Source organism: Bos indicus x Bos taurus, chromosome 2 (assembly GCF_003369695.1).
Source record: "Bos indicus x Bos taurus breed Angus x Brahman F1 hybrid chromosome 2, Bos_hybrid_MaternalHap_v2.0, whole genome shotgun sequence".
In the NCBI taxonomy this organism is placed as follows: Eukaryota; Metazoa; Chordata; class Mammalia; order Artiodactyla; family Bovidae; genus Bos; species Bos indicus x Bos taurus.
The window spans coordinates 97,352,890-97,378,731 of NC_040077.1; the positions used below are offsets into that span (position 1 = coordinate 97,352,890).

Sequence of the window (25,842 nt, forward strand, 5' to 3'; positions counted from 1 at the left end):
TTACCAACATTCATTTTAATGATATATTTATTCTCTGGTATGAATATCTGTAGTAAAATATAATTGGAACTAAGAAAAGCGAGATATTCTTCAGTGTGACTATCTTGCTCTCTCTCAGAAGCTTTTTGTCAAGGATTTCCATAAAATTATCTGATATTTTACTGGAGTAACTTATAATGGCATTCTGTTTTATAGGATCTTCCTATATTGTGCAGGCAGGCAAGCCTTTAATGCTTTGCACGCAAATCTTGTTTGCAGGGAGAATTCTCCTAGGTTCTTTTATTGCTTAAGCAAAAATAACAAATAATTATCCTGCTATAAAAGAAAATACTGATAATTACAGTTTGCTAAGCATGTTGTAAAAGAGGACAGGAAAGACAAAGTGTTGGTGTCGGCAAATCCCAAAACAGAATATTTCTGCTACTGAAATAACTCCCACATTTAATGGCCTCCCTACAGAAATGCTAAGAACTTCAAGGGCTGTTGACAAGACTATAGGGTTATGGTATATTATGCACAACCAAAGAGGTGGAGATTTTAAACATAATCAGGGATTTCCCACTATATTTTAGTTAGTGCAGCAGAAATATACTGAGAGAGAATCCAAAAATGAATAAATAAGCTCTGAAAGAAGAAATATTTAGATAGAAGTAACCGGGCTGTTCTAGAAAACAGTTTTTTAAATGCAGTTTTTTTTCGCCTGCTATTAATTAGTAGTTTTTTTCCACTTAACTATTTCAGTGATAATCCAGTATCTTAGTTTTGTATGACATTTAGACAGCATTTATTGAAATAGATTTATTTAAAATTAGATCTTTTGCATTAAACATGTAGAAGAGGCCCTCATTAACTGACAATAGTTGGTATCAGAGTAGGGGACATTTAATGTAACTCATCTTCAAACACAGATCAAATTTCATTAAAAGCATAGTAAAAAGAGGGTGAGGCAAGTTTTAATTTGAAAATTTAAAATTAGATGTTATAAGTTTGCTATCATTCTTTATAGAAATTTTTATAATTGTAACAATATGCAGATTCTAAAAAAAAGGAATGAATCAAATGTTTTTTGTTGTTATTAAGAATCATTTCACCACAAATATTAGAAAACAGTTCATCCTTCATGTTCCATTTGACCTTTACAGTGTCTCCTTAAAAAGATGTTTTTGTAAAAAGTTCAAGAGCTTAATTAATTTTCCTAGTTTCTTTATAATTATTATAATATACAAATAATTGTCTGCTAAAGTGAGTATTATGTCCTCATCCTTGTGGATTTTCTATTCTTCCCTGAGAAATTGATCTAATCATGCCAGGTCTTCATTTTTCCATAGTTTGTCTGTTACTTGACCATTTCTCTAACATCGCCTTCAGGCTCTTCAAGAAATCCTGCATCTTTGCAAGACTTCGAATTTCAACTTGGCAGTTGATGGTATTAAATTCAGGTTGCACTGTCATACATTAGCATCTTAGACAGTCATCTGGGGATCAACTAAAGAACAAGACTTTGACCTTCTAAGAAGGGATAGAAGCTAGTGTTAGCCAGAGAACAGATGGCTGTTCTTGGGCATATTTGTTTTAGAAATGTTCAGTTCATTAGTCCGTGACCAGTGTTCATGCTATGATGAGAGAATCGAATTGAAAAGAAATTTTCCAAATTGGGAAAATGGTCTTCCTAACGTAAAATCATATATCAAGCCTTTTCTTTAATAAAATATGCATCTGCTTAATACCATAACAAAGAGCCATTAGTAGTAAGTTGCTCAATCATTCTGATTTCTGATTATTTTGGAAAACTTATTTGAAAACTGTTTATAAATACATGCCCAAGGGTAAAAAAAAAATACAGAAATATACAGAATTGCCTGGTATGACTACACCTATTTAGTATTCAGGCACAGAAAAAGGGCAGGTTTCCTCTTTGTAGTAACATGTGAAGAAAGAATAAGGAAATTGAAGAAGTGTTAAAAATATAGTAGATTCACTTTGTGCACCCACTGTAATCAGAGACTATTTAACAGGCATCCATCACTATTAGGTTGGGCATATAGATAATATTTTAAAAAATCTGTAATATCTAAAAAAATCTGTACAAACCCTTCTTTTGTTTTGATGACATCATTTTAAATATAATAAATAATTGACATTTGATAGTTGAGATCATGTCTATGAGTCATTTATTTTTGCATCTATGAGGCTGCCTTTCCTTTTTGAAGCTGAGTAACTGCATAATTAAATTGTCATTTAAAAAAGCAATAACCACAAGCAGAAAGCCAAATGCTCAAGTGACTCAAATGGCATATGGTAAAGCAGGACTGATATTTGTATTTTAAGAGGAATCAACAGTAAACTTACAGCATTAATGATATTAAATGGATCATTTGCTGTTGTCTTCCTATTAAACTCAAACAGAAATATTTGTTAACCTTAAGTGCATTTTGAAGTTGTTCTATTTTTAATGATCAGAAAAACTAATAGCATCTTATAGTTAGTATAATGAAATAACAACAAAACTCATCTAATCTCCAGCACATTTTGTGTTATATATATTTACGGAGAAGGCAATGGCACCCCACTCCAGTACTCTTGCCTGGAAAATCCCATGGACAGAGGAGCCTGATAGGCTGCAGTCCATGAGGTCTCTAAGAGTCGGACACGACTGAGCAACCTCACTTTCACTTTTCACTTTCATGCTTTGGAGAAGGAAATGGCAACCTGCTCCAGTGTTCTTGCCTGGAGAATCCCAGGGATGGGGAGCCTGATGGGCTGCTGTCTATGGGGTCACACAGAGTCGGACATGACTGAAGCGACTTAGCAGCAGCAGCAGCAGCATATATATTTAAGGGATATTTCCAGTGGCCTTCTACTTTCAAGTAGGGTTAGGAAATATATAAACATTGGATATAATTTAACATTTACAACATCTTCAAAGATTGAGGGATGTTCTGAATATTTTGTGGTTTTTTTTCTGCCACTATCATAAGAGATATATACTTAAATACAAGGAGAAATGACCGTTTCGTCGACTAAGATAAGTTACTGAAGAGATAATATGAAATTTTATCTTAGAGCCAGTCCATATCAAACAGACTTTGGAAACACTGTGAATTATTTCCTAGCTTTCAGTAGTCTCAATGTAATAGTATATGGCTGCCTTACTCCTCCGGGTATGCTCCGTTGCTGGATTCTGACTAGTCTGGTACCTTTTTACTCCAGAATCCTCCAGAATCCTTATTCTGAAAGACCCAGGCTGAAAGTTACTGCTTAAACCTGGTCTTGTTCCTAACTACGGCTTCTACCACCTTCTCATTCCCTTTGCTATCCAAACTCCTTTAACATATCCACTCCACTTACTGCCTTGTTTATCTGTCCCATTCTCTTCTTAGCATTTCACAAAATGGTTCTCTTTTCACCCTACTACTAGCTGAAATGTTATTTGAGAGATCCCCTGTGTTAATCTTATTAAAATACTGAATGGTTGCCTCTTAGCCTTCATGCTGAATGACTTCCCTTTGTGACAGCAATGATACAGTAGAAAGAGCACTGAAAACTTGATTTCAGTCTTGACTCTGCCACCCACAGCTGATGGTGAGACCTCAGACAGGTTATAAAACATTATGAGATTGTCAAAGATTAAATACTATACACGTACATAAGAGAATTATTCAGGGATACCCATTTCTTCTTGAAATCTTCTGCTTCATTAGATTCTGCAATGCTAGCTTGTCTTGTTTCTCTATCTTTGTCTTCACTAGCTTTTCTAACCCTGCCACCCTACCATTGGTCCATCCCAAGACGTTCATTTCTCACATAGTTGATGAGCTCATCCACTTCGATTCAAGATTAATCCTCCTAAAACACAAGTGATTTATAACATCTTACCTAAAACCTTCAATACATCTCTATTACTACAGAATGAAGTCAGAGGTGGTGTTTCATGCATTTTTTTGGACAAGGTCTAGGTAGACGGAGTATATAATTAAGTGTCTAATATATAGTATCAAAAGAAGTAATATTCAGAATGAATATTCTGAATGTTTTGTTCTATTATAGGAAGGATTTTCCACTGCTTAGGCTTAACTCTTTGAAAACAAATATCTTTAAAAATGAATATTTACTGAATTAGTTTAGATTTTAATGTTAACACTATGAATTAACGTAGCCACCGGGTCACTGATTTTTTTTAATAATAGCTACATTGCAGTATATAACACACATATAAAGTTGAATGTTTTAAATACATAATTCAGTAATTTTAGTATATTCAGAATTATGCAATCATCTAATTGTTGGGCTTCATCATTTAATCATCTAATTGTACTACTAATTTTAGAACACTTCATCACCCCCATAGAAACCCCATACCTGTTAGCAGTCACTCCCCATTTCTGCTTCCCGTATACCCTGTGTGTGTGTGTATGTGCGTGTGTGTGCGTGCACAAGAGTGTGCTCATATGCTCACTCACTCAGTCATGTCTGACTCTTTGTGACCTCATGGACTGTAGCCCACCAGGCTGCTCATCCATGTGATTTTCCCAGCAAGAATACTTGAGTGGTGGTGATTTCCTCCTCTAGGGGATCTCCCCAAGAAATTACTAATCTAATTTCTGTCTCTGGATTTGCCTCTTCTAGACAATTAATATAAATAAAGTAATACAACATGGTCTTTTGTGAGAGATTTCTTTTACTCAGCATAGTATTTCCAGGGTCATCTATGTTGTAGTAAGTATAAGTACTTATTGCTTTTCTAACGTTGTAACATTTCACCAAATGGATTTGCCTCATTTGGTTAATTCATTTTGTATTACTTGATGAGCATTTGATGTTGAATCACTGGTTTTAGGAGGCTTCCCTGATAGTTCAGTTGGTAAAGAATCCACCTGAAATGCAGGAGACTCCAGTTCAAGTCTTGGATTGGGAAAATCTGATGGAGAAGGGATAGGCTACCCGTTCCAGTATTCTTGGGTTTCCCTTGTGGCTCAGCTGGTAAAGAATCTGCCTGAAATGCAGGAGACCTGGGTTCGATCCCTGGGTTGGGAAGATCCCCTGGAGAGGGGAAGGACTACCCACTCCAGTATTCTGGCCTGGAGAATTACATGGACTGTATAGTCCATGGGGTCATAAAGAGTCGGGCATGACTGAGCGACTTTCACTGATTTTTAAAGCTGAAAGGGAGCCCAGTGATTATTTACTCAAATGCTCTCCTTTTATGCACCTGAAACTGAAGCTCAAGAGGTACTCCTAGACCTTTATCTAGATACTTATTGTTTCTTATTATTTTAGATGCTAGGTTGTTACAATATGATGCAAGCATTCATTCATTCGTCCATATGGTTAATAAATAGTCTTGGGGAACCAAGTCCTTATGGCCTGGGTAGCAAAAACAGTTATAATCCTTGTCCTCATGAAGCTCACAGTTTAGTGGGGAATAAGCTGATAATCAAATAGTCACATAAATAAAAACAGAATTATTAACAGAATGATGATAAGGGCTGTGTAGGAGAGATTCAGGAATTGACCTTGTCAGGGAGTATAATTTAGCTGTGATCTTCAAATAAGTGATAATTAAACAGGTAAAGTGAAAGTCGCTCAGTCGTGTCTGAGCATGGCATATTGGGGGTGGGAGATGGGGAGAGGCCAGGAACCAGTGTAACAGAGAACTGAGGGGAAGGGGAGCATGGTGTAAAATGATGCTGGAGCTATAAGTAAAGCCAGGTACCCCAAGACAGGGAAATGGTTTTGGTCTTTTTCCTAAGTGCACTGGACTATTGAAGTATTTTAATCCCAAGGGTAATGCAAACAAAAAGACTGGGCATTGCCCACAGTTCTCTCCTAGGGCTTTGATGCATTACAGAAGATCACAGTTGCTGGGTAATACATAGCTGTTTTGCCGAAACTTATGATAGAATTTAATGTGGTAGCATTTAATTTAAAGCTTGCTTTTATCAAATTCCCTATTATCTGAAGTAGAAACTTGTGTTCTTTTCATAGAATAGACAGCCTCCTTATTAGAATTTCCCAATTCAATTTTGTAAAGAACTATTTTTTCTAACCCTCCTACAGAATAAGCAATCAAAACTACTTAAGAAGTAATAAATAGATATTTAAAGGTCACATTTATTTTTTCATTGCACAATAACCGTGTTTTGGACTTGTAAAAATCTAGAGTGCAGAAATAGTTTTCTAAACAGCAAATGGTTAATACCTAATTCTTCAACCTAAATGCTGTTAACTTGGTCGATTGCCTCCCAGGCAGTGTATGAATAGAACCAGGAAGCTTTTGTACAAATGCAGGTCACGCCTGCATGCATGCTCAGTCACTTCAGTTATGTCCAACTCTGTATGACCCCATGGACTGTAGCCTGCCAGTATGCCTACATGGATGTGAATCCAAAGCTTTCATTAAATTTTATACAGTCTACCAATGCACAAAAAGCTAAAAATCAACCTTTTTGAGAAGAGAAACAATCCATAAAATATTAGGGAAAATATTAGGATTTATTTTGTATCACTTATGGAAGTTAAAGCATCATAGTCAAAAAAACAACAACGCAATCACTAAGCTAATATCTTGAGAACGATATCCTTACATTTTTAAAAATGATATAGTGATAGTCAAAATAATCCTGATTATGCCAATAGGTGGAGAAGGGAATGGCAACCCACTCTGGTGTTCTTGCCTAGAAAATTCCATGGACAGAGCAGCCTGGAGGGCTACAGTCTGTGGGGTCCTAAAGAGTTGGACTGGAGGAGGAAATGGCAACCCACTCCAATATTCTTGCCTGGAGAATCCCATAGACAGAGGAGCCTGGCAGCTTACAGTCTATGGGGTCACAAGTCGGACATGATTGAGCGACTAAGCACAGCACAGCACATGCTGTTGGGATTAATTATTTATTATACAGCAGTTACTTGCAGACTGTGGTCCCCAGATCGCCCTCTTAGGAATCATATTTAGCACTTATGAAGGATATAGATCCTGGAGCTATGCCAGACCTCTGGAATCAGACTCTCTAGAGTGGAAGCCAAGAGTCTGACTTTTTAACTAGGATCCCAGGTGATGGTAATGTCTACCCACGTTTGTAAAGTGTTAAAAAAAAATACTAAATAGCAACACCTTTTCTCTGTTTTGATAAACCAGCCTTGCCCAGTTCATTGGGCTTCCCTGGTGGCTCAGTTGGTAAAGAATACTCCTGCAATGGTGGAGACCACCTGCAGTGCAGGAGACCTGGGGAAGATCCCCTGGAGAAGGAAACGGTGATCTACTCCAGTATTCTTGCCTAGAGAATCCCATGGACAGAGGAGCCTGGCAGCCTAGTCCATGGGGTTGCAAGTGTCAGAAACGACTTAGTAACTAAACCATCACCAGCCCCAGTTAATTAAGTTGGATAGTAGTGCTAGTACCATGGAACAAACACTGAATATGTGTCAGAAGCTGCCCCTAAGCTACCCCCAGTTCTTAAAAGCATTCTGTGGGGAAATATTAACAGATATTATTATCCACAATTTATAGATGAAGAAATTAAATGACTTGCTACAATAGAGGTCCTGCTGGCTCCACAGCCTTTGTTTTCACTCTGTCAAGCAACCTCTTGTTGTAACTGCTGTATTAGTGACCCACCTCAAGAATTATCCAGAAAAGAAGAAAATGAGTGGAGTTATGTATGAATCTTACAGTCCCAGTTAACATCCACTGAAATCCATGGTCATCAACAATTAAGAGTTGTGATGAACAGCAGGTAACACATGAGCTTCTTTTGCTAAGTACAGCTGTCTGACACATTTCTAAAAGAAGCTTCCAGAGGTAACACTTTATAGATAGGAATAGTGTGAATATAAGAAAATTGCTTCCTGTTGTTACAATTTAACAAGCAGAGAATATAAAGGAAAAACCAAGAGTTACATTATGCAAAATGACACTAAAATCTACCAGTATGTTGTTCAGTTGCTAGGTCATATCCAACTCTTTGGACCAAGGGACCCAGCATGCCAGGTTTCCCTGTCCTCCCCTGTCTGTGGGAGTTTGCTCAGATTCATGTCCACTGAGTTGGTGATGCCATCCAGCCATCTCATCCTCTGCCACCCCCTTCTCCTTTTGCCTGCATTCTATCCCAGCATCAGGATCTTTTCCAGTGAGTTGGCTCTTCACATCAGGTGGCCAAGTCACCATCTAACAAAAAAAAGAAAGTTCATTGTAACCCAGTAAAGGTGTTGGAAGACATGTCTGTGGGGCTTCTTTAAAACATGAGCTTTTAGCCATCTGTATGTGGTACATATACACAATGGAGTATTACTCAGCCATTAAAAAGAATTCATTTGAATCAGTTCTAATGAGGTGGATGAAACTGGAGCCTATTATACAGAGTGAAGTAAGCCAGAAAGAAAAACACCAATACAGTATACTAACGCATATATGTGGAATTTAGAAAGATGCTAACAATAAACCTGTGTACGAGACAGCAAAAGAGACACTGATGTATAGAACAGTCTTATGGACTCTGTTGCAGAGGGTGAGGGTGGGAAGATTTGGGAGAATGGCATTGAAACATGTATAATATCATGTATGAAACGAGTTGCCAGTCCAGGTTCGATGCACCATACTGGATGCTTGAGGCTAGTGCACTGGGACGACCCAGAGGGATGGTATGGGGAGGGAGGAGGGAGGAGGGCTCAGGATGGGGAACACATGTATACCTGTGGCGGATTCATTTTGATATTTGGCAAAACTAATACAATTTGTAAAGTTTAAAAATAAAATAAAATTAAAACAAAACAAAACAAAAAAACACATGAGCTTTTACCAGGTTTTTGCCTAAGGTTGATCAATCTGTGATATGTATATGATATCACTTGAATTATGCTTTGTTTCATTCAACACCTTCATTGGACACTAATAATGAAATTACTCAAATATTAAAAATCTTGACAATCATTTATTTTATAAGCTTTTATTTGAGAAGAGTCCAGATCTCTTTGCTAATAAATATAATTTAATCAACTCTTGAAATTTGGAGAATGACAAAAACCAAAATTTCTAATTATTATTCTACTGCCAATTTTTGAAATGTTTGCATTGCTGTTATGAAATCATCAGATTAAGAAATTTAATTTGACTCTTAAGGAAGCTTTCTTATAATGACATGATTTATTTGAAGATAACTTCACAGATTATTTCTTTGGGGAAAAGAATTTTAATTATTTAAGATAAATGACTGTTGGTTTGGATAATGTTCAAAACTAATTCTCTGGTAAACTGGAAACCAGAAATTTCCCCTGGGGCTGATAGACTGGGCTTATCACCCGTCATATAATGATATAAATACTGTTCCTTTTGGTCCCATGGGAAAATTGGCTCTTCAGTAGCCATCTATAGAAAATACTATGTTAAATTAATGAGAGAACTATTCAATACACATTTATATTTACACTGGAACTTTATTTTTTTTAATTTAATTTTATTTTTTAACTTTACAATATTGTATTGGAGGAGGGAAGAGGGTTCAGGATGGGGAACACATGTATACCTGTGGTGGATTCATTTCAATATATGGCAAAACCAATACACTGGAACTTGAGAAAACGCTAGGTTCAGATTTCCTTGGAGAAGGCAATGGCAACCCACTCCAGTACTCCTGCCTGGAAAATCCCATGGGCGGAGGAGCCTGGTGGGCTGCCGTCCATGGGGTCACTAAGAGTCAGACTCGACTGAGCGACTTCACTCTCACTTTTCACTTTCCTGCATTGGAGAAGGAAATGGCAACCCACTCCAGTAATCTTGCCTGGAGAATCCCAGGGACAGGGGAGCCTCATGGGCTGATGTCTATGGGGTCACACAGAGTCGGACACGACTGAAGTGACTTAGCAGTAGCAGTAGCAGTAGGTGATGCTACAGTCAGTAGAATGTTCAAGAACATGGTGAGAAATGAAAGATCTTTTGTGATTAATGCCTTCTTTAAGGCATTAAAACATCATTTCCAAGTTTCCCAGGGAATCTTTTTTTAATTAATTTTTTATTGGAGTTTAGTTTCTTTACAATGTTTCTGTTGTACAGAAAAATGAATCAGCTGTACATACACATATTTCCCCTCTCTTTTGGACTTCCTTCCCATTCAAGTTATCACAGTGCATTACGTAAAGTTGCCTGTACTCTACAGTATATTCTCATTAGTTATCTATATATATTAAATTTCTGTTTACCTGTTTTCTTTTGGCTGTGCGGGGTCTTCGTTGCTGTCTAGTTGTTTCTCTCTGGTTGCGGCACGTTGCCTTATTGTGCTGGCCTCTGTTGTTGTAGAGCATGGGCTCTAGAGCTCGCTGGCTTCGGTAGTCATGGTACACAGCTTAGTTGCCCTGCAGCACGTGGGATCTTTGTGGACCAGGGATGAAGTGGTGTCCCCTGCATAAAGAGGCAGATTCCTAACCACTGGGCCACCAGAGAAGTCCAGTTCTGTATTTTATACATAGTATCAGTAGTGTGAAAGTGAAAGTCGCTCAGTCGTGTCTGACTCTTTGTGACCCCATGGACTATACAGTCCATGGAATTCTTCAAGCCAGAATACTAGAGTGGGTAGCCTTTCCCTTCTCCAGGGGATCTTCCCAACCCAGGTGTCACAGCCATGTCTCCCACATTGCAGGCAGATCCTTTACCAGCTGAGCCACCAGGGAAGCCCACGTCAATAGTGTATATGTGTCAATCCCAAATCCTCCCAAGTCCTCCCCCCACCCCAATTTCCCCCTTGGTATAGGACAGTGAAGCTTGTATTAATAACCTCCTTCTAACACTTATGAAGTTCCTTATTTTTTGTTCTTGCAATGGAAACATATGTGTTTTCTTACAAACAATTTAATAGAAATCTGTATTTCAGATTTTGTTTGTTGTTGTTTAGTTGCCAAGTCATGTCCAACTCTTTGAGACCCTGTGGACCTGCCGAGCTCCTCTGTCTATAGGATTTCCCAGGCAAGAATACTGGAGTGGATTGCCATTTTCTTCTCCAGGATTTCAGAGTTTAGTGTTATTTTAAAGTTATATATGGATCTAATGAGTCTTCACTCCTTCCTGCCTATGCTCTACTGTAATAGCTATCAGTGAATTTCTGGAGGCTATTGGTAAGAGTACCTTCCAGTAGATCAGGATCTAATCCCCCTCTGTGGTCACTAGGAGATCGCCAAAGAACCAGGGAGAGTAGTTGAAGAGCTCGGAACAGACTTACTGTGTGTGGGAAAAGTAGCGAGTTCATGCTGACCATATAGAGCATCCAAACTGTGAGACAAAGAGGAGATCAAACATGGCTTCCACTCTCTCTTTTAACTGTTTTCACTCTTTTGTTTTTCCTTAAAGTTTTCTTTTAGCTGAATGACTTTTAGCTTGACATTACATTGAAACTAGGATGGATGTAAGATGGGAAAAATAAAATCATCAACAGATTAACTGAACAAAACAAAACCACTATCCTGTAGGATCTGCACTCCGTCACTAAGAAGGTACTTCTAAAAGCCCTTAAAGTCAAGACTCGGCTAAAGATGATATAACGCCCATCCCTAGGTACAGGGGGCACTCACAGGACAGGCTGCTGGACTTCACTGTTTTAGGAAGACCCCTGGAGATGGGTTGGTCAGTTGGCATGTGGGGAGAGTAGTGTGGCACACAGAGTTAGCCCGCCCTAAGCCTCCCAAGATTTTTGTACTGTAATTATGGGAAGCCACATTTTTAAAAGATAATACATTAAAAAAATTGTTTCCTATTGGAGTATGGTTGAGTAACAACGTTGTGTTGGTTTCATATGTACAGCAAAGTGATCCAGGTATACATTTTTAAAGCTGCAATAATTTTGTTTAAAAATGGTTGCATGTTCACTGGCCTACAGCAGTTTAAAAAACATTCTCAGAGTGTGAGGGTAAAACCCTACCTCTGAAGCAAACTTTTGTGTCTGCAAATACCAAAGGTGGCTGATATGATCCTGGGGAGCTCAGGGGAACCCAAACAAGGCATTGGCAACCTTCACTTTTCCTTCGAAACAACTGTAATTAGAGCAGCTGGAATATTTGCCATCTCATTGGTTTATTTGCTTTTCTTTTAAAGCTTAGACTTTAGTCTTATTTTTATGTTTTTTTTTTTTTTATAAATCAATCTCGCATGCCTTGATTATAGATGTCAAGTGGCTACTGGGAGCTTTAGGTAAAAGCCTTTCATGAGCACACAGTGCTCGGTTCCCCTGACATCTGGCTCCAGCCCTGCTGTCCCTGTCTCTCTGTGCCCCTCCTCCTGTGTTGATTTCTGCCCTTCTCCTCCCTCCATTCCAACTGCCCTTAAGCCCTGTGGTGTCTATTTATTTACTTAAATCTTAGCCTCTTAAATAAAGCATAATAATAGCATACTCTTCTGAAAAGAGCAGAAAAGAGGGAGTTACATGGTCACTGACAGAATAATAGAAGAGGTGGAGAAAACATTTTAAAGGACTCCCCAGCAGAGGATCCGTTTCCTCCTTTGCCTCCTATTTATAGGAAGGCAGCCTCCCCCCTCCTTTCTTTGCTACTAGTAGCTCCAGGCCAAGTCTTCCCCTTTTGGTGACATCTTAATGCTCTGTCCTTGTGTGTTTTAATATTTCTAAGATTACTGTTGGGATATGTCTTGGATACACAAACACTGTTGTAGAATTTCCAAAACACCCAGGAATGCTAATATAATGGGTTCAGGTGAATTTCAGGACTAGCTTTTATTTTGATATATTTTCTCAGCAAATAAGTCATATTCTCACTTCATTAAGAAATCTTGGCTTTTTCAAATGGGTCATTACTGGCAATTTCTTTAGTAATAAAATGTTGGCTGCCACTGTTCAGAAAATAACTTGAGAAAAGGAGATATTTCAAATTAGCATTACAGAAGTGGGGAAGGGTGGGTGCTCACTGAGGCGCCACTGTGCTAATTAAATTCTCATGGGTTGCCTCTTGAACAATATGCAGCAGAAGATGAAGAACCTGAACCAGCTGGAGATCACTGTTAATTGTAAACTCCACCCCAAGACGCCAGTCAGTTAATGAAATCCCTCTGTTTTCAGAGCTTTTAGCTCTTTGGGCAAAAAGTAGATTTGCCAGAATTTCATTTTTCCGGTCAGATTACTGGAGAATAGCGTGTATTTTCTCTCTCTGGTGGAGCCTCTTTTAGAAAAGAGACATTTAGCAATGTATGTCTTTTCTAATGATCCAGCAGTCAAGAATGTCATCCTCAGAGAGTACGGGAGCTCAAGCAGTGAACATCATCGGTTGACCGAATTCTTATTTCTTTAGGCCACAGCTGGAATTTGAGTGCTCACAGTGACCCCCAAAAATAGCCTGGTGCTCTGTCACCCGGTTCAGCCAAATGCTTTCCTAGTGTGCTGCTGTAGGTTGACAGTTTGCTCCCAGCAGGTGAAATCGGGGCTGTTAGTGAATGAGATGCTTTCTTTATCGAGCACAATATTTCCCAAAGACATCCTGTGTCCTAAGAACTTACAAAAGGAATTTGGCAGCCAAGCAAAAAAGAGAAGAGTTGAAGCTAAGAAATTTCACATCAGCATGAACTTTGTACAAGCGAATAGGTAATATCTTCACACGTGTATGTGTGCTAAGTGATGAAGAAATAGTATCTGAAGGCTGACATTGACACATCACAGCTGTCAGTGCTCTTTTCTACAGATGATTTTATTTAATTCTTGCAGTAACTCTGTAAAAGAAATTGCATGGATAATCTCCATTTTACTGATGATAATACTGAGGATTCAGAAAGTCAAAAGGTCTGCCCAGTAGTCTGCAGCCAGTAGGTCATAGGTCAAGGTTGTAACACAGCTTCCATGTCCAAAATATGTGTTATTTTTATTTCAAAGATCTGATTTAACCAAGTTCTCATCAGAATGCTTAGGGAGATAAACTATTATCATCACTGCTATCATTTTTTTGTTTATTCATTCATTCAACATTTACTAATCACCCATTTTCAAATCGGGAAAACAGTAAGCCAGGTAGAAAGGACTTTCCATTGCTTAGAACAGAGAAATTCATATACACAAAATTAAAGTATTTAATTTTTTGGAGTACATACCTCAATTTTTCATCTTCGGATGAATATTTATTAAGTACTTGCTTCTGGACAGGAAGCATAGTAGTACAAAAGAGAATATATGCAAAAGAAAATGGCCCCTGCCCACCTAGAGCTTACAGAGTAGTTGGGGTGGGATGGGGAGGATTTTAAACAAATAAATAGTACACAGTGCTGTTGATAGGCTAAGGAAATAGAAGTGGAAATTGCTAATACCTCTTGAGACAGTTTGATAATATGACAGCCTTACTTGAAGTGCTTTGTATGTTCTTAAATGGCTTAATATTTTTTGTCCTTCAGTTGCACTTGTTTTGATTTTTTAAAATATTCTGGGAAGAAAAAGAATCCATATATTTGATAGGAACCAATGACTTCTAGAACAATAGTGGCTCAGTGGCCTGGTGACTCAGTGGTAAAGAATCAACCTGAAATGCAGGAGATGAGGGTTCAATCCCTGGGTCAGAAAGATCCCCAAGAGAAGAACGTGGCAATCACTCCGGTATTCTTGCCTGGGAAATCCCATGAACAGAAGAGCCTGGTGGTCTACAGACCATGAGATCGCAAAAGAGCAGGACATGATTTAGCAACTAAACAACTTCTAGTATTGAAACAAAGCAGAGAAAAGGGCGGCATGTGAATTTGTTTCCATTTCAATAAGCTGCAATTAACAACAGAAGGTGTGCATGCAGGCTAAGTTGCTTCAGTCATGTCCAACTCTGTGCAACCCTATAGACTGTAGCCACTACACTCACTGTCCATGGGATTCTCCAGGCAAGAATACTGTAGTGGGTTGTCATGCCCTCCTCCAGGGGATCTTCCCAACCCAGGGATCAAACTCAAGTCTCTTATGTCTCCTGCATTGGGAGGCAGGTTCTTTACCACTAGTGACCCCTGGGATAGTTCATATGAATGCCAAATAAAAACAAGAACCAGGAACCAGTGGACAGAGACAATCTTGGAGGTGACTAGGGAGTGTTCTTAGAGAAGAGAGCTTCAGTTCAACAAGGCGTTGCCAGACATAAAGGAAGTACGGAAAGCGGGAGAGGGAGAGACAAGGAGGCAAGAAGAGGACTTCACAGAAGAAAGATATGAAGCTTGAATGAAAAGGGCATTTATTAGGTCTACAGAGTAACTAGTCTAAGATGTGAGGGCTTGTGGTGGTAGAAAATCGGAGATAAACTTGATAAAGTACAGTCACAGTATGCAAGTCCTTGCAGCCAGGCCAAGAAACTTAGATTTTGTCACATTGACAGAAGAATTTTGAACCTGAGAGGGAAATCATGAAGTGGCATCTGGCATAGTAAGTTTCATGGCAGCTTTGTTTCCTGTTTCTGTCCCCAGACCCTTCTCTTTACACCACAGGAACCCGTGCATCTGCATTAACTTAATCGAACATTTTTAAAATGGTTGATGTTTGTATAAAATTAGAAACAAACAGATGGCTTTCTGTCAAGCAGAGAAGCATTATTCAGATATATTCTGATTTCTGAGCAGAAAACAATAGTGAAGCACATCACGAAATGAAAACACTGATGTGGGTAGCCTCTTGATGCCCGAGGTTCTCTATATTCAGGGTCAATTCATATTAAGAAAACATTTTAAAAGATGAATATGTATATAACAAAATATATCCAATCAGAGTCAGCATTTGTTACTTTAGCAAAATAAGTTTTGAGCTGGTATCACTGAGCGTTATTTCTTGTCAACCCTTTTCAACAAGGAAGGAATCTAAAGATGGCCCTAAAATAGCCACCATGCCTTTTTCACTCTTGTGATGGAGAATTGTACTGCTCACCCAATCTCCATCTAACTTTCATGTTTCTCAACCCCTTGCATTTAGCCAGAGCCCATGTGGTTGGTTTAGTCGGGAGGCTGTGAGAGGCAGTGATGAGTGTCATTTCCTTGTTGAAGCACTGAGGGGCCAGTGCACAACCTTCTAGATGTCTTCCTCTCCTGGTGCAGTAACCTCAGATGCCACAAGTTAGTTGAGCCACAAGAAGAATATACAGTTTGCTGGGTCATCACCGTGGAGTGAGGTGGCCTGGAGAGTTACTCTGCTTACATCAGGATTTGCATGAATAGTTTATAAACCTTCATTCTCTAAAGACTCAGTGACTTAAACCTGACTTTTCTGACTAATCCAATCCTTTATCCTTCACCTATTTGTATCCTCTTTTTACTGCCCTGAACTATGTTGAGAGTCTTTGGACAAAACTGGCTAATTTCTATTAAGTCATCTTAATGCAGTCTGCTAGTCCTTGGAAATAGCCTGAAATAGCAGGTCTGGGGATTAAAAGGGAGAATTCTGTCTATCTTACCTGGATTCTCTCGTCAATTGGAGACTGTATGTTTTGAATAGGACTTATGTTAACTGTCCTTAGTTCTTTCAAGTGTACATTTTTAAGCATATTTCCTTTGCAAGAAACATAATGTTCTCCTAAAAGAACTTTGGCAGAAAAAGAAGATCCTTTCTCTGATCCGTTCAACTAGCAGTGAGTTTGGTTCACTGTGACTTTCAGTTACTCGTGGATAATCAGTGATAATGAACTGCTTCTAAACCTTTAGGGGATAGAAATGGTTGAGTAGCATGTTGAACTAAATGGTTTATGTTGGTAGCTACTCTCCATTTAAAGACTGCTGGGTTGTGGATATTTTCCCAGCGGTATTGGCCACTTAGTTGAAATCTTGTTATCCTGCACAAGTGCACTGAATTACATGAACTGTTCAAAATCTCAAAGCATATTGATAGAGGTAGAGAATGATGTTAATGTTAGTTTATTTGAGAGCTAACACTAGCTGATGAGGTTAAGCTTAGCCTGCAGAAACGCTTTTCAGGATTCCAGCAATCTCAAGCACCTCAGTGTTTAGGTTATCTGACAAAAGTCTGTCAAAACATGCAAAATAACCAAATGAAACTTAATGCTAGAATGTATTTCAAAGGTTAATGAAAAGTATACTCTGGTCTAGCAATCCAGGAAAGGTTTCATCATTATTTTATTGCTGAATGAAACGTGGGTTCTTGTATCATTGGGAAAAGCACACCTTGGCAATATTTTCTCCATGAGATTCTGAAAGTCTACATCAATTTATCATTCTAATTTGAACCCTATACATGTCACATACCTTGCATATAAATATACCACACTAAATATGTATTATATGCAGCCTAAGTGCACTATCTGCACATCCTATTTATCTGGATAACCCACCTGATAAAAGCTGAATTGTTTATAGCTGAACAAGTGTTTGTCTTGGATTCCTCCTTCAATGATACACTCGTCTTACTTTGTGAAGCCAGTGCACATCCTGTTCTCTATCACATGACTTTGTCAGGTGTCAGTCATGATTCTCAACAGTGTTCAAATCCAGTTCTAAGCGGTTCTGGAAAGTGGCATAAGCAAACCTGATACAATCAGTGGAGCAACTGAGTAAATTTCAGTTTGTTCAAGAAGCTGAATATATTGAATAATAGATGTGCTAAGTAGTTTAAGTAAATTGCAGTTTTCCATAGATGAAATACCACTTTTCAGAGAAACCACTAAGCCTCTATGGTTGAACTTGTCCTTAACCAGAGTCGAAGACCTGAAACCAACTCTTGGGGTCTATCAGGTCTGAAAGGCTTGGCTACCTTCTAGCTGTATTATGCTGGGAAGGGCATTTAAACTCTCTGGGCCTCAGTTTTCTCATCTGTAAAATGGGGAGAATAAGAGTTGCCTACTTAGAGGGTGATGGAGAGGAATAAGTGAATTAATGTATATGAAGTGCTTGGAACATTGAATGTCTGGCAGATTAATAAATGCCATATAAGCATTTGCTAGGATTATTTTAGGGATGTTTCAGCCACTGTAGAAAATACTAAAACTATGGAAAATAATATTCTTAACAAAACTGTGCTAATTTAAGCCTTTTGATATGGAATAAAAATGATCACCTCTAATTGCACTGTGTTAATTTAAAATAGCTGTTCAAGTTTATATGCCTTATGGAATAGGCCATAAGTTGCTTTTTAAAAATAATTCCCAAATGGCATTTATCTTTTCTCATAAAATAAAGCCTAGAAAAAAGATAGTCATTTTAATTTTCTAATAAACCAAAGAACTCCACAAAAATATGGATGATGGGTAAATGGGGCATTATTTTTATGATGAATGAATACTGGGTACGTTCAGCTTTCCAATAATCATCTCATGCTGTGGCCAATAATTCTCCAATTCCTGTGGAGTGAAATTAGCTTTTAAGTGTTTAAGGCTGGAATTTCTCTCATTCATATATAACTATTGAGTTAATTTTTGGAAAAAAACCTTTAAAAGCCAAGAGATTGTTTTTCAATATTGTTTTTAGTGTTACTCAAATGACAAACATGTCCCTTGATAACAGATGTAAGCAAATATTTTCTCTGGAGGGCCAGATAGTAATATTTAGGATGATATATAAATATACGAAGGACCACACAGTCTGTCACAACTGCTCTGCTCTGGCAGTGGAGCGTGAATGCACCCATAGACAACAAGGAAATGAATGGACATGGCTGTGTGCCCAAGACACTATATTAGGAAAAACAGGCAGCATCAGGATGGATCTGGTCTGTGGACCATAGTTAGTTGACCTCTGTTCTATAGAATTCCTATTTTTAATAGGCTAAAATATACATGCACACATATATAATTGTGTACTTGGACACATATACATGTGTGCATGTTGATTTGAGAATCATAAAGATGAAACGAAAAAAAATATGCACATTGAAGAATTTAAGGAAGGGCTTCCCTGGGGGTCCAGTGGTTGAGAGTCTGTCTTGCAATGTAGGGGACATGGGTTCGATCCCTGGTCGGGGAACTAGGATCCTGCGTGCTGTAGAACAGCATGTTCTACATGCTGAAGGCCTGTGCACTTCAGCTGGGGAGCCTGCCAACCACTAGAGAGTCCATGCACCACAATGAAAGATCCCACATGCCTTAGCTAAGACCATAAGCAGGCAAGTAAATAAATTGTTTTTTTAAGTTTAAAAAAAGAATGGAAGGAAAAGAAGGAATTTAAAGAAGAAATAAAGGATGATACTTTATTTACTATTCATTGATTAATTATGCAAAGACTCTTTCTGAACATGGTCCAGAGCTAGTTTACCATTTTTATTTTGTTCTGAAATCAACCTATGAGGTTTCATTTGCTTTTGATCAAAACTACCCTTTAAAATTCTTTAGTCTTGTTATTGTGTATAGAACTCTATGTAATAGAGTCTTATTGTGTATAGAACTATATAGTAGCATATATATATATATATATTCCAAATTTGAGAATCACTGAGCAAGACTGAAAAAAAAGGATAGCTGTGTACAGAGTTCTGGGTGGCTGAATATTTTTTTCCTAAAATATCTATCAAGTTATTTGAGGGAATGGAGAATTCTACTATATTTCTTCTTGCCTGCAGAAGTTTCTTCATTTTTAAAATGTTAAGCCTTTCTGTCTTTAATGTGCATTAATAGATTTGTTTTCTACTGTACATTGTATGTGAATTCCTGCAGGTTAAGTGACTTGTATATGTAAAAGCACTTCATACAGGTCCTTACCTGGTCAATGTTTGTCACTTTTGCATCAGACCCCTGTCTGTTTATGTCCATATACACATTTTTCTTCGAGGAATCACAGAGAAGAACTGAACGCCCTGTTCTATGTCTTTCCAAGTTTGCCCTTTCTTCTGGGTCTTTAAGAAGAGTTAATAGTTATCTGTTTGATACTGAGGGCTCCTTACTATTAGAGCAGCATCTTCCTAGAGAATGTGATGGGGTCTGTTTTACCAGGTGTGAAATCACATAAGCCTTGGTGAAGACACACAGAGATGCGTAGCTTTAATCACCTATTTTAAAATAGGTTTTCGTTTAGTCACTAAGTTGTGTCCAACTCTTTGTGACCACATGGACTGCAGCACACCAGAATTCCCTGTCCTTTGCTATCTCCCAGACTTTGTTCAAACTCATGTCCATTGAGTTGGTGATGCTATCCATTTATCTCATCCTCTTCATCCCCTTCTCCTGCCCTCAATTTTTCCCAACATCAGGGTCTTTTGCAATGAGCCGGCTCTTCGCTCAGGTGGCCAAAGTTTTGGAACTTCACCTTCAGCATCAGTCCTTCCAGTGCATATTCAGGGTTGATTTCCTTCAGAATTGCTTGGTTTGATCTTTTTGCTATCCAAGGGTCTCTCAGGAGTCTTCTCCAGCACTACAATTCAATTGTAAGAGCACAACTTAAAAATGGGTCTCGGTTCTGCCCCTTGCATTTAGTGGAATTCTAAGCAGAACTACTAATCCAGAATGACTTTTAGTATCCTGAATGTCAAAATAAGTTTAGTACTCTAGAAAGGAAATGTAATTAGTTGATTAAAAAAAAAATTCCCTTCCAGCCTGGCTATAGAGAATCTATGCAGACTGGGCTAAAGGCCCAGTCCTTTAAGGCTTACTGGATATAATTAACAGTTTACCAGGATGAATATATTCTCTTGGGAGAGATTACAATTGCCTGTTATTTATTAGCTGAAAACAATTTAAACAATTTAAAATATTATTTATTATAATAAAATTTAATTATATTAAAATATTTAAAATATTATTCACTGGAGTGAAGCTAAAAAGTAAAAAAAAAGTCTGCAACAGTTAGCATTTTTACTTCTCTATTCGAAACACTCAGGAAAGGACCTTGCTCTTTGTAACTGCTCAGTGTATAACTATTAAGAACCATCATGAAATTCATCTCATAGTCTCATATTTACACAATATAAGAGTAAAGCCATGAGTTGAATTTGATATTGACCTACATAATATAATTGTAACACGTGGATCAGAGATTAAATTATCAATTTCATATTGTTTTTTTTTTTACAGAAAGAAACCAGAACATATTATCAACCTTTGAGAACACAATATAACGAACTTTACCATTTTACCACTTCTTTGAACAGGTAAGACCCTAGCCTCTCTAAAGTAAAAGAGTTACACATAATTGTGAAAAATAACCACTTATTAACTGTATTTTTTTTTAAATCTTTATTAAATAAATTTTAGTTCATTTTAATAAGGGAAAATATACATGCCTTTTATAGCTAATAGATTTAGATTATTAAAATGACCTTTTGTAATGTTTTGAATGCTTTCATAGTAAAAGAACAAAAAAATATTTCTCTGAAATCAAGACTGAATTAAGCCTGTCTCTCCTGCTACGGTTAACAGAACCAATAGTGTTTTCTCAACGCTTGCTATGTGCCAGGTGTGGTCCTATGTGACTTAGCCCATATTAACTAAATCTATAACAGCCCTGTGAGTAGCTATAAGGATGCTCACTTTGTAGATTGGGGCATGAGGCAGAGAGAAAGGAGGCAGGTAGTTGGAGAGATTCACTCAAGGTGGTATACTTGGGTCTGGGAGCAAGTCACTGGGAAAAGTATCAGCCCAGCCATTATTGTGAGGCTGGTTGTGATAGAAATGTCTAGTCATCAGATTCTCCTTTGTTTTGAGTTGGTTCTATCTGAATTTAAGGAAGAAAAATTACAATGCGTTTACCAAAAAGTCACGACAGACAAAATTTATTTGATGTTTGTACTTGTTACTTTACAATTGTTGTGTAAGTAAATGAAGGAACGTATATATTTTAGCTCTGTGCACAAGCAGAAAGAATATTTTGTTTGATTTCATATCTTTCTTTAGACTCAATTCCTATGATAACAGCAGAATAATATTACCGAAAAAATAAAGATGAATGATTTCTTGTTCTAGGAGATGAAAAATGCATTTTTATTAAATTTCTTGCTGTTGGAACTACTGAATATACAATCTTAAATTGGCCATAGCAATATGAATTTTACTGCTTTCATTATTTCTTTATTATTTTATTTTTAATCAAAAAAATCTACAAAAATTTCAGAGTGAAATATAGGAAATATTGGGGCTTCCCAGGTGGCGCAGGGATAAAGACTCTGCCTGCCAATGCAGGAGGCACAAAGAGACATGAGTTCAATCCTTGTGTAGGAAAAGATTGCCTGGAGAAGGAAAGGGCAACCCAATCCCGTATTCTTGCCTGAAGAATCCCATAGACAGAAGAATCTGGTGGGTTATAGTCTGTGGAGTCACAAAAGAGCCAGACATGACTGTGTGGCTGAGCACAAACACACACACACCAGGAACTATTATGACAAATACCCAAGTATCAGCCCCATGAATTTGAAAACATGCTAGCATTCAGCTTTGTTGAAATCTTTTCTAAAGAAATAAACTTTTCCTTTCTTCCTAAAATGTGTCACAACCCTGAAGATGATATAGCCTTCCTGTGTTTAATGACTTCCTAACTTTAATGACATATGTGTGAGATAATACTCCATAGGATCATTTACATTTTGACAGTTTACATAAATGGTGTCATACTGCAGATATTATTTGTACCTTGCCTTTACCCAGCACTGTATTTAGAGATTCATCCATGTTAATACATGAGGATCTCTGATTGACTCATTCTGTCACAAGGTTGACTCATTTGAATGTTTTAGTCATCTGGTGCTCAGTATTGTTATTTATTTCTAAATAACTTTCAGCATTTGGAAGATTTAATGCTAAAATGGCTTAAGTGTGGCTTTCAAAGCATCTCTTGAATTTTATAAGAGATCCAAATATCTTAATATGTGATATCATGCCAATTCTGTTTCTGTTTTATTTTTTTCCTATTAGAAAAACTTTTGGTTATGGGCTTCTTTTTTTTTTTTTTTGGCTCTGAGTAGCTTGTTCAGTAATGGTATTCATATTTTTTACTGCTTTTGCCATAATGCAATAATTGCAATCTGTTTTATTTCTCCATGGATGAAATACTGACTATTCCCAAATACAATATTTGGTAATATTTACAAGGGTAAATGTTACCTTTGAAATGTAAAAGATGCATAAAAGAATAAACACTCCTGTTTGGCCTATATTAATTGTTCATATTCCCTTCAAAAATCATGAGAGAAACTTTTAAAAAAGGATTTTTTTTCTTATTTTTCTCTATCACTACATTTAATTTTATAGTTCATTTAAGGTAAAAGAAATATCAATATATATACCAGTAAGATTTATAGACATTGAATATTTTATAATTTTTTAATTTTCTTTTTAAATTTATTTTTGATTGGAAGATAATTGCTTTACACTGTTGTGTTAGTTTCTGCTGTACAGCACTGTAAATCAACCATCCCCTCCCTTTTGAATCCCTCTCCAACCCCGACCCCATCCCACCCTTCTAGGTAGTCACAGAGTACTGGATTGAGCTCCCTGTGTTATATAGCAACTTCCCATTATCTATCTGCTTTACATATGGTGATATATATGTTTCAATGCAACTCTCTCAATTCATCCCACCCTCTTATTCCCCCACTGTGTCAAGTAAACAACTCAATCAAAAAATGGGCAGAATACCTACACATTCTCCAAAGACATATAGATGACCAACAAACACATGAAACGATGCTCAACATCACCAATTATTAGAGAATCGCAAATCAAAACTACAATGAGGTATCACCTCACACTGGTCAGAATGACCATCATCAAAAAAATCTACGAACAATAAATGCTGGAGAGGGTGTGGAGAAAAGAGAGCCCACTTGCACTGTTCTGTTTCCTGAAGGGAATAAATTACTGCTCTGAGGGTTGGGAGAGAAAGAAGAGATAAACTAACCTTTGCTGGGCAAATATAAATACATGTAAGATTTGCTGTACAGCTTGGAGGTCACGAGTGCAATGCAATTTTGCAGATGGGAAATTGAGGCCCATATATTTCGGGAAACTTACTAAGATCATATAGTGGTTGCATAGCCTAGATTCAAATTCATCTGTCTCAGACTTCAAAGCTAAGCTGCCTACCAGAAAAAGAATGCGGGAAACATAACCTGTTTGATGAGTAAATAGCAGTTTCATTTATTCCACCAATGATATTAGGATAGTTTTTTGAACGTTGAGGGGACTGATGTGAGAAAAGTAAGGAAGGCACCATATCTGCCCAGAGAGAAAAACAGGATATTGATAATCGCCTTCAGTGATCCCATAAAGGTGACTATTAGATATCTCTCTTTTGCTATGCTATCTTAACACTGTATAGGATAACAGGAGTGAAAATGCTTTGTAAATGTCAAAATCTTTGTAATTGTGTGCTAATATTACTGATTATTTTGTAAAATTTAGAATTGAATATTTCAAACTTAATACATGTAATTCTTAGTGTAAAGATTGGTATATCTCTCTGACATTTAAGTCTTACTACTTCATTTAATATCAGCATCTTTTTGACACAAAAGCCCCATGTAAACATTTAGAGTACAGGCAATGGCAACCCACTCCAGTACTCTCGCCTGGAAAATCCCCTGGACGGAGGGGCCTGGTAGGCTGCAGTCCACGGGGTCGCTAAGAGTCGGACACAACTGAGCGACTTCACTTTCACTTTTCACTTTCCTGCATTGGAGAAGGAAATGGCAACCCTCTCCAGTGTTCTTGCCTGGAGAATCCCAGGGACTGGGGAGCCTGGTGGGCTGCCGTCTCTGGGGTTGCACAGAGTTGGACACGACTGAAGTGACTTAGCAGCAAACAACCCTGACAGTTGCATTATTTCTGGACTCCACTACCTATTAGAGGCATAGTATTTAACCTAATTAAGCCTCATCACAGATGGTAACAGTAACAAGCTCATCTCTGTCCAGAATCTAACCATTTCTCATTGTCTTTACCTGTTTCGTTGGAATCCACTCTCTCTCACCTTAACTAATGCAATAGCCTCCTGTGCTCAATCTTGCTGTTGTATAATCTATTATTCACATAGTCTGATCTTTTATGAATCAATTGATTTGACTGTCTTGTTCAAAATTCACCATTGGCTGTGTTTAATAGTCAGAAGAAAACTCACACTCCTACTATGGCCAACAAGGTGCTGTATCAGCTGACATCTTCTACCTCCCTGACGTCATGGCCATATCCTCTCTATGTAATGTAATGTGATATTCTGACGTTGTGATATTCTGGGCTGTCTCTGGACTGGTGTCTCTGTCTTGGTGGACCCTCACTTTCTGAAGGACTAGAGAGGTATGCAAGGGTTACTTTGGAATACACACATTATCTTTTATGAATACAATGATGGTTGTTGCCCTTTTCAGGATTCTTTCAGTTTGCCCATCACTTCTGGAATGATGAGGACTTTCCTGCCTCCTTTTGATGCATAATTTTATAGCATTTTGACAATATTGTATCCTACTGATATGTGATCTTGAATTTTAATTTATAGCATCAGAAAAACAGAGACAAATTAGCTAAGTGGAAGTGAGAAAACGATTTTAAAAGCAGAAAATATTTATTTTCGTATTCCATGTCATATTTTGTCTACCTAATTATATTAACATTTGCCACAGCCTGACATTTCTTTGATATTTCTATATCTTCAGAATAGATTTACACCTTTTCCTGAAATGTTGTTGGGTGAATTTTATCCTTTAAGACAATATTCTGTAAAAATAGTCTGATTTTTTTGTTTCATTTTTACAGTATTTCTTAGGAGCAGCACTTGATGAGTATTTACACTGTTGAGAACATTTGGCAAGAGAAAGACAAACAGTAGGACCACAATACCCCAACAGTTAAGGGAAAGCGAAAGAAGACCTGCTATTTTCACCATCCTTTCTGAAAACAAGTACCTTTGACTTGTGCTGACTACGAGTCAAATGTAGTCACAAGCTGAATGCTATCTCATCAGCATTTAGCTCTGGTCCATGGCACTCT

The 25,842-nt window shown here is 37.6% G+C and overlaps 1 protein-coding gene across 34 annotated transcripts in view; it reads left to right on the forward strand.

The window, feature by feature from the left end:
* Window positions 1-25,842, forward strand: part of MAP2 (microtubule associated protein 2) — a 297,900-nt gene that overhangs the window by 174,846 nt on the left and 97,212 nt on the right. For all 34 annotated transcript variants that reach the window (XM_027565984.1, XM_027566051.1, XM_027566061.1 and 31 more), the window contains one exon: window positions 20,941-21,017. The gene's annotated coding sequence lies outside the window, so the exon portion shown is untranslated. The remainder of the gene's footprint in view (window positions 1-20,940; window positions 21,018-25,842) is intronic.